The 16,302-nt window shown below is 34.8% G+C and overlaps 1 non-coding gene across 1 annotated transcript; it reads left to right on the plus strand.

Moving 5' to 3' along the window:
* The first annotated feature begins 760 nt into the window (after positions 1–760).
* Positions 761–834, plus strand: TRNAI-AAU (transfer RNA isoleucine (anticodon AAU)). Its single transcript has one exon. It is a non-coding gene; the product is annotated as a tRNA-Ile (tRNA).
* The last annotated feature ends 15,468 nt before the right edge of the window (positions 835–16,302 follow it).

Below are 16,302 nucleotides of genomic sequence, written 5' to 3' on the forward strand. Positions count from 1 at the left end.
CTCGATCTTTCGATGCCTCAAAATTCGGGGTGTAACAAAATAGGTCTCTTAGGTATGTATTTCATAATACAATTTTACATACAATGTATATCCTAGTCGTTTTTCTTTTTTCCTTTCATAAAGTTAACATGGAATAAAAAACCTAAGATTTAGTGTTCGAGTATTTGTTTGGTTGTCGTTTTAGTCTTCGATACGTATTTTTTTCAAGTGGCACTCGTAACTCAGTTAGCTAGAGCACTTGTTTCGTAAGCGAGAGATCTTGAGTTCAACTCTCAACAAGAGCATAAATAAATTCAATGTTGTTAGACTGAATTCTAAAATTTTACCAAAGCTTTAGGTTCTAGGTAGGATACATAATATGTATTTCAAATGATGATAGAGGGGAGAATGAACGAAATAAGGTGTCTTAATTATGCCACAAAAACTTCTTGGTGGATCATGAGTTTATAAACGAGTTTTTTCTTTTCTCTTTATCCTTATCGTTTTGGGGTTTCTTGGATAATATTAGATTGAATTCCAAGAGTTTCACAACATATCTATTTTATAATACAATTTTATTTGATTTGGGTTTACATTATAAAGACAAATTAGTATTTTGCTTATTTTTCTCATTCCTATAAATATGTCTCTTTGGTTTGTATTTTATGATACAATTCTATGTACAGTGTATTGTAGTAGTCTTTTCTGTTCTCTTCCCTAGTTGCTTGGGTGTTTATTCGTTTTGGCGATTCATGAATTAATATGTTTTTAGTTTCAAGTAGCTCTTGTAGCTCAGTTGGTTAGAGCACCCGTTTAATAAGCGGGAGGTCTTGAGTTCAACTCTCAACAAGAGTATTATTGCCCTCTAGTATGTTTCCACCAAAAAAAAAAAAATACAATGCTTGTAACAACTTAGCCACCATAGGCAACAAAACATAACATGCAAAACCTACCCCACGATAGGCAACAAAACATAAAAAAATCCTATTTTAAGTGGAAGATAACACATTATTTTAGTCTTCGATACGTAGTTTTTTGAAGTTGTTCTTGTAGCTTAGTTGGTTAGAGCACTTGTTTTGTAAGCGAGAGGTCTTGAGTTCAACTCTCATCAACAGCATAAATTCATTTGTTCTCTTGACTTAGCTTTCTTATTGTTTTTTGGTTCTTAGATAATTAAGATCTAAATATCTTATTTTTCAACAATGTTGTTTGATTGAATTCTAAAAGTTTTAGAACATTGGGTCATTTGGTATCATAGTTTTAGGTTCTAGGTAGGCCAGCAAACACAGTATATGGCCATTAGAGACAAAAAGTGAAGAAAATGAAAAATAAAAAGAAATATTTGACGCGGATAGAGAGACTAAAAAGAAAGATGATTCTAGTTTTTTAGGAGAACAATGTTTTGTATACAAAAGGTACATATACAGAAACTTGGAAGTAAAAGAATTTTCTTTCTAAGGGGAGCACTCAAACTAAGTGTATCTACCTTTTCGATTGAATTCTTGCAGAAAATGCTTATTATAAAGCAAGTTTGAATAATTAATTTCAACTCGTGCCAATATCTAACTCATGGAAAAAAATAAGACCAATGGGCTGCACAGGAAGCGGCACTCCTATTTCACTTTTACATCCATGCATGACCTAAAGATAAAAGGGAAGACCTCGACAAGATTAAAACCACGGAATGAAAATAATTTTAAGTTTGCATTACAAGGAAATCAATTGAATTCGATGACGAATCCTCTTGAAGAATGGGAGAATGAACGAATAATGTGTCTTAATTATGCCACAAAAACTTCTTGGTGGATAATAAGATTGTAGGTTACGTGTTTGAATTTAGAGATGTTTTATAGTATTTTTTTCACTTTAGAATATTATATTAAAATTTTAAGTTAAAATTAATTAATGGTCGTTATGGTATTGATGGACAAGACATTTACAACATTTCAATGGACTATATATTACTTTAAAGGTTTATTTTCAAGGTTATAAATAGTAAGTCATGTTATTAGTATAGTACAAAGATTTTGGATATTAGAATGAAAGTTGAATAGTATGCTTCTTTACCCATGAACTTGTTCTTTTGCATTTCTTGTGTTTAGATTTACGTGCTAGAGTTATGCAAGTAGTCTTGACCGAGTTATTTTGTGAAGCGATTCGAATCATGAGTTTATAAATTAGTTTTTTTTCTTTTCTTTTTACTCTTTATCTTGATAATTGAGGTAATCGGTTCAAAAACTTTCTCTTGGATTGATTGCTTATCGTTTTGTGATTTCTTGGATAATTTAGATCTAAACATCTTGTTCTTCAACAGTAATATTAGATCGAATTTCAAGAGTTTCATAACATATCTATTTCGTAATACAATTTTATTTGATTTGGGTTTACATTATAAAGACAAATTAGTATTTTGCTTATTTTTCTCATTCATATAAATATGTCTTTTGGTTTGTATTTTATGATACACTAGCTTGGGTGTTTATTCGTTTGGTGATTTAAGAATTGTTATGTTTTTTGTTTCAAGTAGCTATAGTAGCTCAGTTTGTTAGAGCACCTGTTTAGAGCATTATTGCCATTTAGTACGTATTCTCCATGATTGTGAACTAGTACATTAAATAGTATAGAGAATATTTCTTTCCGTCAACAAAAGAGGGTCGTTCCCCAAATGTCCATATACAACATGAACGTTATATGTCGTAGGTACCTGTTTATATGTTGAATTCTTGTAACAACTTGAACCCCAACAAAAGCCACAATTAACTTTATTATAATATAAGATTAAAGCCATTTTCGATCTTGCTTCCACTATTGGTACAACAATTAGTATCATATTTTTGTGGAGCATTTCGGCACACAACAAGTGGAATCAAAGCGTGGTTGTCGTATTTCGAGAATTCTAAAAGTTTTTGACCCCCATCAACCATGAAACGTGCTCACAATCGTGCTTATCTTCTTGAAAATCAATTTTCAAGAATTGTGTTTTTCTACTTTCATCCAAATTACTTGTTACAAATGGCAGAGTCATCTGATATTAAATCAGAACGTGAATCGAGAATTTTGAGTTCTAATCTTGAAGTAGAAAATTTTGATGGAATCAATAATTTTTGTGTTTGGTAAGGCGAAGTTACTGATTTGCTGGCCATGCAAGACCTTCCTGCTTCTCTCGTAGAGGAGATGCCTGAAAACATGACAGACGCATAATTATATATGACTCAAATTTGATCTTGGTTATAACATCTGTGAAGATGAAGCTCAAAGATTAGAATTGAGAAGTTTGATCAATCCGATTTGGTTTCTAGAAGATGCAGATGGAAGATTTTCTGTACCAAAAAGATCTCCATGAATCCCTATTGGGGTGAAACCAAATATCATAACCACAGAGCAGTGAAAGCTCATGGATCGGCAGGCCTTAGGGTTAATTTGGTTGACACTGTCCAAAAATGTGGCGTTTAACATTATCAAGGAGAAGACAACGTAAGTTCTATTGAAGGCGCTATTGAATAGGTACGAAAAACCGTTGGGTATGAACAAGGTGTATTTGATGAGGAGATTTTTCAATCTATAAATGTCTAAAGGTAGTTCCAGTTGTGGATCATATAATGAATTCAATATGAGTTTAAGTCAACTAAATTCAATGAAAATTAATTTTTGAAGATGAAATTAAAGAACTGATTTTGATGTACTCTTTACCTGATTTGTGGGATACTATTGTTGTCGCAGTTCCCAAATCTCTAATAAGTTGAAGTTTTTTCTCGACCATGGTTTGATGATTCTAGCTTGTAATTTTTCTCGAACTATATGACAATCTATTTTTATGTGTTTCGTACGTTTATGAAAAACTGGATTGGCTGCTATCTGTAATGATGCTTGATTATCACAATACAATAATGCTGGTTTGGACAGTGGAACTTTCAAGTCTTGAAGAATGTATTTTAACCAAGCTAACTCTAAACAAGTATTTGCCACAGCTCGACACTCGGCTTCTGCTGATGATCTGGACACATTGGTTTGCTTTTTAGACTTCCAAGGAATAATTGAATTTCCAAGGAAAATGCAGAACCTAGAAATTAACGGTCTGGAAGTTCGACAACCGCCCCAGTCTGAATCGCAATATGCTTGTAATCTTAAGTTGTTTTCAGATGGTAGTACAAGTCCTTGACCAGGAATACCTTTGATGTATCTCAGAACTCGAAGAGTTGCCTCCCAATGTGGTTTTCTTGGTTCATGCATAAATTGACTAAGCACACGAACTGAATACACTATGTCAGGCCTAGTAACGGATAAACATATTAATCTTCCAATCAACCGTCTGTATTTACTTGGATCATTCAACTTCTCCCCTTCTGTTAAAGAAAGTTTCAAATTATGCTCCATAGGAAATCTTTCTGGATATGCTCCTGTAAGACCTGTGTCTTGAAAAATGAATGCCTATAATATATTACAAATTCCCTAAATCTTTGATAAGGAATTTCTCGAGTAAACAAGTCTTGAGATGTTGAATTTCTTTGAAAAATGTCTAGAGCATACTTGCTTGATCCTCTTAATTTCAAGTCCTTGAATCCTTTGGATCTTACATGGGGCGCTTGTTATTTTTGGAGCTAATTTCCTTTATTTTTTTTGGGGTGTTACATCATATCCCATCACTTGGCTCCCCAAATCGTATTTATCAATCACAGTTTTATACATGATCCCAAGATGAATTGGTTAACTCTTTACTAGTCTCTTTGTCGTACATCTACGTATCATGAATACATGATCCTAAGATGAATTGGTCCTCTCTTTCTTATAACATTTTCCATACTACACCAAACATAATTATTTCATTCATAAGCGTCGTAAACAAAACCTTAAACCAAACCACCACGAAGAAATCTAGATCAGCTACATAGGGTTCATTTGAAATAGTTCTTACTTTCTTTCATTAAATGACACAACAATTTGATAACTATTTGACAAACCCCGTTTATTGTTCTTTATAATCTAAAATGGTTTAGAAATTTTGGAAACTCCTCGTTCTCAATTTGTTTAAAAAAATAATGACCCTTTAAATTGTTATTTTACCGTCTACGATCGAGTTGCGAAATGCCTTCTTAGGGTAAGTCCGTATTTTCCTCCTCTAATATGTCATTTCTCAAGGAAAATGTATATATTATTACCTTATGACATGATGTAAAGTGCCTTTTGTATCATATATTTGTTTTATCATTTCCTTATATAAACCCAACATTTTCTATTAATTTCTCCCAAAGTTGGGAACTAAAATAAATGGGACTACTACCCCGTGACTGTCTTCTAATAATAATTGGTTGTGAACTTGATTCGATGGACCTCCCTGTACATTGTGTTAGCATTTTCAAATATTGTCACAGTCGTACATTTTCAACCATACAACGTCACGATTTTGTCACACTCATGAAAAATCTTTTTTTTGCCTGACTTTATGGCTACATTAGACTTTAGACAAGGTTGGTCACTAACCGAACATGACTTATATAGAAACTAAACTTTGTTCAATCATACATGTAACAACTCTAACCGACTTGCCTTTACTCTAGGCCAAGCCTAAGGCTCTACCTCACCTTTACCCTACCTCAAAATCCTTCTAATGCAATGTCCCATCTGATATAGTTGTTTTGATTATCAATCGTGACCAAAATAAGTTAACAAATGTTCATATTATAATTTATGTCGATAGGTAATTAACATCGTTTATATTTCACTCGTACTAATCATGTCAAGCTTTAAAAAAAAAAAAAGTAATAATAATAATAATAATCCCAGGTAAACAACATATAAAAAATATTTATTTATTTAAATATTAAAATCAAACTTTCAAATTTATGGATACATGAATTTTTTGCCTGACCAGTTGTAGCAAATATCATAATTATCGGTTTTATAGTTGAACATACAGACATTTTCCTCACTCATATGCCACGAACATAGCATACTTTCACAATTATCTCTATCTCTCTTATCTATGTAGACATTGAAGTAATGAAACGAGCTAGGCCATTGGAAGGAACAGTAAAAAAATGTTGTGCCCCATAAGTTTGGACGAAAATTGAAGTCGTAGCTGGCCAAAGGAGTCAGCATGTGGACTCCCAAGTTATCATTGCTTGATTTGCAGTGAACAGCGAGCTGATTTTTAGATTTTAGAGCATTTGTTATCTTGACCATAATCTTTGGGTTTTGGAGGAATGATCCTTCGATGGTAGTCACTTGGTTAGCAAAGAATAATGAAATTAAGAGAGAAAGTGCAAGTGTTGAAAATAAACTCATGTGGTTGAAATGGGAGAGAAAAAGAGATGGGTATGAACACATTTGTTTGTGCATGATTTGTTTCACTCTTTACAGTTGAAAAGGAGTGTAATGGAAGATAACCGTTGATACGGTAATAACCCAAAAATAAATAAATAAATAAACTAACCCATTTGTTTGTATTTCTAATTCTTTCTTTTCTTTTTTTGTAACATATGGTTTTGTGAGAAGAAGTTAGTTGAGTATTTTAGGGTGGTAGGTATTGGGAGAGGGAAGGGATTAGTTATTATTAATTAATTCTTTTATTAATTATTTTTTTTTACTGTTGTTAAATAGTTTATAATAAAAATAGAACATTGATAACTGTTATTTTTTAAATCGAAAAATATATGATTGAAACTGCTATTTCTCTCTAAAATTTTTAATTAAAAAAGTAAAACTATAATATGAAAATTAATTTTATGTTATGGTCGTTCGGGTCCTTCACCTAGACTAATTTTCATAGTGTTTCATGACCTAGCCCAACGAGGCTTTTATCTGGTCATCATATGTAAGGACCGGTCTGACTCGATACTCCAAAAAGGTGAGTAAACTTTCACGAAATAAAACAAACAGTATTTAAAACATAACATTACTTAAAACAAAACAGTGTTCATACATGAGTAATTAAAACACAACATAATAGTTAAAACACCGAATAAGGAACGAACACAAAATATTTCAAAACAAATGGGTTGAAGACGACGGGTGAGGCTTGTCTATGACACCTGCTTCGGAGTCCGCTCCCAACCTCGACTAGCTCCTTATTACCTAAAAAAAAATGCAAAATAAGGAAGGAGTACAAGACTCAGCAAGTAGCCTACTTGTAGGCTCTTTATCGTGTCCTTGATATGCTAGGACACCACACTCTTTCTTTTCTTGTTCTTGTTTCTTTTGTAAGTAATTAGGCCCGTTCTATTTCTGACTTGGAGTTATGTTAAAGAATGAGAAATAGAATTGGGACAGAAAGTTACATCTTCATTAATATTCACAATGTTTAAATAGGATACAAGCTACCGACTAATACCTAAAATTAAGGGAAAATATTAACTAACTAAATCTTGAGAGTCAAATAAAATATACTACTAATCAAATCATAAAATAAAAAAAATATTAATTAAGAATGTATAAGATATATTCCAACACTAATTATTATAATATATTCTCCTAATATTATATCTTAATACTCCCCCTCAAGTTGGAGAGTGGCTGTCAATCACACCGAACTTATCTTTCAAAAAATCGAACTGACGTCTTCCCAAATTTTTAGTGAAAATATACGCCAATTGCATTTTAGTCGAAACATAACATGGTTTGATGATTCTAGCTTGTAATTTTTCTCGAACTATATGACAATCTATTTCTATGTGTTTCGTACTTTCATGAATAACATGGTTTGATGATACTTAGCTTCTGCTGATGATCTGGACACATTGATTTGTTTTTTAGACTTCCAATGAATAATTGAATTTCCAAGGAAAATGCAGAACCAAGAAATTGATCATCTGGAAGTTCGACAACCGCCCCAGTCTGAATCACAATATGCTTGTAATCTTAAGTTGTTTTCAGATGGTAGTACAAGTTCTTGACTAGGAGTACCTTTGAGGTATCTCAGAACTCGAAGAGCTACCTCCCAATGTGGTTTTCTTGGTTCATGCATAAATTGACTAAGCATACGAACTGAATACACTATGTCAGGCCTAGCAATTTAAATATGTTAATCTGCCAATCAACCGTTTGTATTTACTTGGATCATTCAACTTCTCCCCTTTTGTTAAAGAAAGTTTCAGATTTTGCTCCATAGGAAATCTTTCTGGACGTGCTCCTGTTAGACCTGTGTCTTGAAAAATGTCTAGAGCATACTTCCTTTGGGAGATAAAATTTTCTTTTCTAGACCTAGAAAATTCAATGCCTAGAAAATATTTCAAATTCCCTAAATCTTTGATAAGGAATTTCTCGATTAAACTAGTCTTGAGATGTTGAATTTCTTTGAGACCGAGTATGATTATGTTCCAAGGCTGCAATTTCATCATTCATAGCCTGCTGCCATAATGGGTCGCCAACTGCCTCATCATAGGTTTTAGGTTCTGTCTGGACTGTAATAAGAGCTAGAAAACCACGTTGAGTAGGAGAAAAACGAGAGAATGAAAAGTAATCATGAAAGGGATACCTGGTGCCAATGTTCAGACTTGAGCTAGAGGTTAAATGATTGGCTCCAGAAGACATCTCATTATCATTATAACAAGCTGGAGGCTGTTTTGTACGAGTAGAACGTCAGAGTGGAACTGATGTATCAGGTGGGATAAGATTAGAATTAGTGGGTGTATCTGGAGAAGGAATAGAAGGCGGAGGAGACAACAAAGTAGTAGGTGAAGGAATAGAAGGTGGGGGAGGACTAGAATGGATGTTTGAGTAGGATGAATCATGAAGTGGTAAAATGGGAGTTGAAGGAGCTACGTCAAAGTTTGTGAAGCTGATGAAAAAGGAAAATCATCGTCACAAAATTGAACATCACGACTGATAAAAAAAAAAATCTTAGATTGCATGTCACACAACTTGTAACCTTTGTGACCACAAGGATATCCTACAAAAACACAAGGAATTGCCCGAGGTTCAAATTTTTGCTTAGGGTGTGTACTACATTTGCATAACACTTACAACCAAAAACTTTAAGATGGTGAAATGTATGTGGTTCTTTGTATTGTGCTTCAAAGGGTGTCTTGTTGGATAACAATGGTGATGGTGTTCTATTTATAAGATAAACAGCAGTTAAAATGGTGTTCTATGTAGAGTGCATCTAACTTTAACTCGGCCTGATATTTCTTCTGCAGTTGGGGTTATGAGTCGGTACATGCAAAGTCCAAAGAAACCTCATTTGGATGCAGCTCGACGGATCTTGAGATATGTCAAAGGTACAATCGACTATGATCTTTTGTACAAAAGAAAAAAAGGCTGCAAGCTAGTTACAGAATTGCCCTGCCACCAAACCTTGCCGTCGTGCACAATGTGTTTCACGTATCCATGCTGCAAAAGTACACTCCAGACCATACTCATGTAATCGAGCATGAGATGCTTCCCCTTCAGGAAGATCTGTTTTACGAGGAGAAGCCTAGCAGAATTTTTGCTTGAGACACTAGGCGGTTGCGCAACAAAGATATTCCCTTGGTAAAGGTCTCATGGGGTAACTATCGTGAGGAAGAGGCAACATGGGAACAAGAAGAGGTTGTGAGGAAAGCTTATCCCGAACTCTTCCAAGAGATAGCTACTTTCGGGGACGAAAGTTCCTAAGGAGGGGAGAGTTTGTAACACAAAGAAAAAAAGGGGGGGGGGGGGGGGGCTAAGTCAACTGAGGGGCAAAAATGTCATTTTTCCCCTCCAGCCCTAATAGGGGTCCAAGGATATCCCCGTCACACCCCCTGAAAAAGAAAAAAAGAGTTAGAGAGAACTTTGAGAGGAGTCAACCGTGAAGTTTAACGGACCACAGTCGGAATCCACCTTCGGAAGAGACTTGTACAAGGATTGAGAGGTTAGTGAGGCCGACGCTCCGTCAAGACCCAAGAACATTTCACGAGGTAAGGTTATGAACGACATTTCTCAGATCTGAGCTTTTCCTATGTGAATCGAGTCCTAAAATGCTAAAATATTCACCTAGGAACAACTCTATGCACGATCAGTGAAGAAGTTTGGCCAAGACCTCAACCCGAAGGCGGAGATCCGAGAATCGTCTGAGAACGGTGAGTGAACTTTCGACGCTCTTAACTCGTCCGATAGTCAAGAAAAAATTACAAAACAATACTACGATGTACCCCGTAACATGATCTAGAATTTTGCCTAAGAAATCATATTGATTCGATCTACAGATTAAAAGATATGAAAATCGGAAAAGGGGACTGTGTTACGGATTTCAGAGGACAGAGAAGAAAAAGAAAAAAAAAACAAAAGAGGTCGGTCGGCGAGTGGCGAAGGGTGGCGTGACAGGCGCCGGACACGCGTCGACCGTCGGCTGGAGCAACGCAGCTCCAGCGAGGCGACAACACATGTCACTTGCAAAGCCAAGCCAAACTGCAAACGCGAGCCGAGCCGAGCCGAACCGGACCGGCCGACCCTGTTAAATTAAGATTCGAAGAGAGCCTACAAGTAGGTGTCTTACTGAGTATAATTTTTATACTCATCCTTGCTATATTTTCCTTTTTCAGGAGCGCGAGGCGTCGATCAAGGGCGGGCGTGATGGAGACGGGGATTGTCACAGAGGAACGGGTTGTCCGGGGGCGTCAATCTAGTCTTTATTTTGTGTTTGGATACTTTCAAAATTTATTTCCAAACTTTCATGTGTTTTGTTGTTTGTCGTCCAAAAACTTTATTGGAATTTAAGGATTTTCTTTATTTCATATTTAAATCACTTTGTGCATTTGTGCGTTGTCGTAAGTCACGGGGGGTTGCGACAGCATACAAACTACAATAAGAAATCAAGACATTAAAGAAGTTTAGATGTATTTCTGGTCTCAAGAAGAATATAAACTCTATTGATTAGTTGGATAGCACATGTTATGCACCAAAGTTTGGAAAAAGTTCGTGAAAGATTGTGAAGGGTTCCATGGTAGTAGCACATGACACAAAATATGAAATTTATACGCAGAGTGCATAAACATGGTTGTTGTTAAGTGGAATCATGAGGGATGATTAGACGGTGAGAACCTACAACCCCGAACCATGAAAGACTCAAGGAGTCAGGAATTATGAGAGTGGAGACTTGAGTCCCTACCAAGACCGCCTAACCACCCTTGAGACCTAGAAGGCCACCTTAGTACCTCGGGATGTAGAAGAAAGATTTCTAAACTGATAGTAGCTGGTATGGCGTTCAAGTAGTTTCCACTCACCTTTCCACTCTTGTACAATACCATCAAGCGAGGTGTTACATTGGTTAGGATTGTGATACTCAGTGGTAGATTGACTATTCTGCATGGTGGGTCCATCCTATGTTGATCATGCGGGTTGTTGGGTTTTATGTCCTAAAACTCATAGTTTGTAAATAAAAACATATTCTATTTTCAATAAAGTTATCATTGATGTTTATTCAGTAAAGATTGTTATTGAATAAAGTGTATTTTACGATCGTTAATCTAAATCCAATAAACTAAGAATACTCTGGCTATAGTATGAGTACTTGAACTATATGTAGAGACATAAGAGTGGATCAAGTTCAAGTATATAGTCAAAATGATCTATAGTACAGGGATAAGGCTGAGTACCTTATCTTGGGGACACTATGGATGCGGTCCACTTTTGTATATGACATAAACAATGTGATCACTAAATTGTACATGCGGAGACATGTGAGTGGGGGCGTCCTATGCAATGAGTATTGCATAAGATCGGACCATGAAGAAAATCACTCTCACTTTATAATGTCGTTTACTGTTGAGACTGATTTTCTTTTCATTCAATGACCTAGGTAACTCGATCTTAATCCTGAGCTAACCATGAACTCCTGTTTATTCGAAATTATCCTTAGATTGGCATGGGTGAGAGTGGCTCGAGTTCGTCAACTCAATAGGCTAGGGACGTGGGGTGCAAGATGGAATTCGCTCCTACCCACTTTTGGGGATAGAAGAGAGGTAGTTCCCTTAAGTACTAACTTCAGGTCTTAAACAAGGGGCCCCACCCTCTCATTGGCCTGAGAGGGATTCGGTGGTTGGATCATAAACCAATTTTTCATTAGAGGATCAATGGGACATAAGGAACAAGAAGTAACTTCAGGGGTAAAACGGTTAATTGACCCAGCTCTAGTTACCAACAACCTGTGAAGGATCGACTTACTAATCATGGTTATATCAAATGGACAGAAATATATATATAGTGAGGGGAGTGCAACTACTAGGCTATAGTGGAGTGTCCTAGTAGTTAACGAGTGTTGGTTAAAAGGGTTAATGAATTTAACCAGTTAATCTTGGATCGTTGGAGTCCATGATTTATAGGTCCATTAGGTCCCTCTGCTAGCTCATATCGGACTAAACCATAGAACAGGTGACGAGTGGGTTCGAAGTGTTCGAATTCAAATTATGGAATATACGCTACATATATATATATTTAACCGTATTTTTGTTTTATTTACGAATTAAACAAAAAGAGAGAATCTGAGATATTTAAATAAGATTTAAATATTTTAATGAAATATGTGTCGGAATTGATTGGGATTGGGATTGGCATTTGAATTAATAATAAATATTAATTAAATAGTTTAATTAATCCTTTAATATAATAATTTCAAATTAGTTATCGAATTAAAATGAAGAAAGTCAAAATGTTGTCTTCACTCCTGGAAAAATCCATGTTTGAGTCAATGGAATTTTGAGGTGTCAAAATTTGGTTTAACCAAACTTGCATGGTTGCCAAATAAACCCCACAAATTTTAGTATTATTTTTAGTGTCAAAATTTGGTGAGCTCAAACTTGCATGCTTGCCACATAATCCCAAACATTTGAGTGGAATATTGAGTGTCAAATTTGGCGATCTCAAATTTACATGAACATGCAAACATAACTCTATAAACAGAGTGATCAAGGTACATGGAACTTCTCCCTTTGAAAAACCTTGGGAAAAACTCTCACAAACTCTCTCTTCATATATACTAAATCACTCCCAAGTTTAGTCACTCATCGGATTACACAATTTCATTCTAAGGCCGGAGAATAGTGGAGAAGACACTAGTGGTGGTTCGAAACCGATTCATGAGGAAAAAGGAATTTGAACTACAAAAGGTTAGTACTCAAATACCTTGAGTTTTAATACTTATGAACAAGCTAGTTATTTACTATAATTGATGTTCTAAGAGTTCCTAAGATCCAAATTTCTTCCGCATGTTTTATGTTAACACCATCAATAACTTGTCAAGCTGGCTTGTATCAGAAAGTAGCACGCCCCAACCTTGGGCGATCTCATGGCCTGTGCGACAGGTTCGCCTGTTCACTCCTCCATGGACGACGAGCAGGCTGGCACTCACCATGTTCCTCACCTGGTACAAAGTTATATGTCATAGCGCCTCATCCTTAGACGTCGGATACCGCTACGAAGGTTAAATCTTCTGCCCAGGTGTGTGTACCAAGATTGTTGAAACTCTAGAGCCTATAAAGTAAGTTGGTGGTTCCCTACTATGACATGGATGCGATAAGAGCCTATAAGTATGTTGCTTACTGAATATATTTATACTCATTCTTATTTACATTTCTTTTTCAGGTCTGTGAAGCTACCGATCGTGGCGATAGGGTTCTCGGGAGCTTAGAAGTCAGAGAGGAATTGTCGACTTGAGGCGTTTTTCTAGACTACGTACATATAGTTGTCACTTAATACATGTCATATTTGTTGGGATTTATGCCTTAAAGCCTCGTAATTAATTATTTAGGTTTTTAACAATAATTTTTATTATTTTATTTATAATTTAATTGTTATCCATGGTATGAAAATCAAAGGTTATTAATGTAATCTTGAACAGTATTTGGTTGACATACAAGAGGATCGTGTTCAAGTAATAACCTAAAGAGTCTATAGTATATGGATAAAGTTGGATGTCTTATCCTGGTAACACTATTGATACGACACTTTGTAATTGTTACAAATGATTTGATTCAAATCGTTCATGTGGAGACATGTAGGTGGGGGTACCCTATACAATGAGTTTGTATAAGACTGAACCAAGAAATGATTAATCTCTCTTTATAAATCCGTTAATTGAGAAGATTAATATTTCACACGATGATTATGTGCGAGTCGATCTTAATCCTGAGTGAGTTATGAACTCCTACCTGTGAGGGCTTGTCCTTTAATTTACATGGGTGAGAATTGCCCTTTAGGCCGATTCAATATGCCGATCAACATGAGTTGTTTTTAGCATATTTTGTCTTTACCCACATGTTTGTTAAGAAAATTTCAAGAGGTAGCCAAACATGATATTGTTCGAAACTAAACACGCTTAACTTTTGAGTCTTATGCTTGAAGCACCAAAGTAGGCAACATGATTTTTAGAGATAGTTTTCACTCCTAAGAGCAATTCAAAACAAGTAACTAATGTGACCATATCATTGAAGATGCAAGAAATTGTGGGGGCCATCAGATGCCAAATTTGGATTCCCAAGGTCCAAATTTTAGGTATGTGATTACATCTTAGGAGGCATGTGAGTAAGGAAAAAGCATGCTACAAAAAATGGTGTTGGTTTGTGTGGATAGTTTTCACTCTTATAAGCAATTCAAGATAAGTTGGTAATGTAGGTATGTCATGGTAGATGCACGGGAACGTCAAGGGTATCAGTTGCTAGTTGCTGAATCCAAATTTGAAATTGTGGTCCAAATCTTAGCCGGGGCACCATTTGCTATTTCCAAATGGCTTAGTTCCCCTTTTTTTTTCTTTTTCTTAAGATTTTATTCTAAACAATAAAATCAAAAGATTTTATTATAGTCATACCAGTCATTTTGTTGCTTTAAAAGTAAAAAATGTTCCGTATACCATACTTCACAATCTAAGGTAAAATTGATCTTAACCTAAATTTTCTAAATTTATGTAACTAGTGTATCACTTAAAGATCAAATCTTTAACTCCATACCCAATAAAAAAATTCTCATTATCCATGGATACTTTGAGAAAACTTTAATTTTTCAGGTCATACATTAGTTTAACTAATATAATTTAATTAACTATATATTTAAGGTTAATTCTCATCTATGCATTAATTATCTCCCACTCAGGAAAAATAATTAATCATACTCTCAACATTTGAGGTTACTTAGGATACTATTCCTCTGACTTCATATTTCAATGATATTATCATTCTTTGAAGTCTTGCATCAAATATTTGACAATTTTGTCATGTCAATATTGACATTTATCCTTAAATCTCTATTTTTAGGAGATACAAAATTATTCCAAATCTATTTAGGGTAGAGTGAAAGATCACATCAATTCATAAGGAGTAATATGTCTCCAATCTAAAAAAAATTGAGAAATCCACTCATCAATTAGTAATTTTCTTGTTTTCACAAGCTCATTACAATTTATTTAAAATTAAAGGTTATCAAACCTTCAATTCAAAAATCTATAGGTTAAATTCATTTCATAAATCAACTTTTACTCCTTTAGCAAATATTTTGCTTTTGAATTTTAATAATAAATCCATATAATAATATGTGCAGATGTATCCTCTTAGATTTCTTTTCACAAAAAGAATTCTAAATATTTATTTAACATATCTTATATATACAAAAATGAATTATAGAATAATAATCGACTCTAGAATTACAATAGGAGAGAAAGTCTACTTCTAGCTACTTTCTCCCACTAAGTTCAACTCTTTGTCATGAGTCCTGTTTTGAAGATCTATATCTTCTTATCTATACATAATTTTCCTTTTGTAGGTCAATTCATATCGTATGAGTTTAACCACATCAAGAATATCTACAAATCTCTGGATTTTATGACTTTAAAATATTTATCCTTCGTCATCATCCCTCATAACTATTTTGAGGGTAATAAGTCCTTAAATTGGTCATCTAACATGACAATTTGAATTTTAGTAGGATTGAATCATCTCATAATTCCCCCACTACGATGAGACTTATCGAATTAATGACTAGGATCCACTTGACTCTCAAGCGAAATTAAATTGTTAACAACTTTGGTTAACTATTAAGGTCTCCACTTGGAACTATTTAATTAACACTATCTTGTTGGATGATGGGACTATGATGGAAGTCCCACGTCCACTAATTTAGGGAATGATCATGGGTTTATAAGTGAGGAATACTAACTCCATTGCTATGAGGCCTTTTGGGGAAGCCCAAAGCAAAGCCATGAGAGCTTATGTTCAAAGTGGACAATATCATACCATTGTGGAGAGTCGTGTTCGTCTAACATATCTCACCTTATTATAAGTGTATGTCCTTCTATGAACTTCTTTAGAAAATTACATTTGTCATACCAATATGTTTTTCTATTTAGCATTAAATAAAATACTATTTTGTTTCTCTTTAGGAGTA

The sequence above is a fragment of the Cucurbita pepo genome, unplaced genomic scaffold, assembly GCF_057944985.1.
Source record: "Cucurbita pepo subsp. pepo isolate OVF unplaced genomic scaffold, ASM5794498v1 scafford_17, whole genome shotgun sequence".
Taxonomy (NCBI): domain Eukaryota; kingdom Viridiplantae; phylum Streptophyta; class Magnoliopsida; order Cucurbitales; family Cucurbitaceae; genus Cucurbita; species Cucurbita pepo.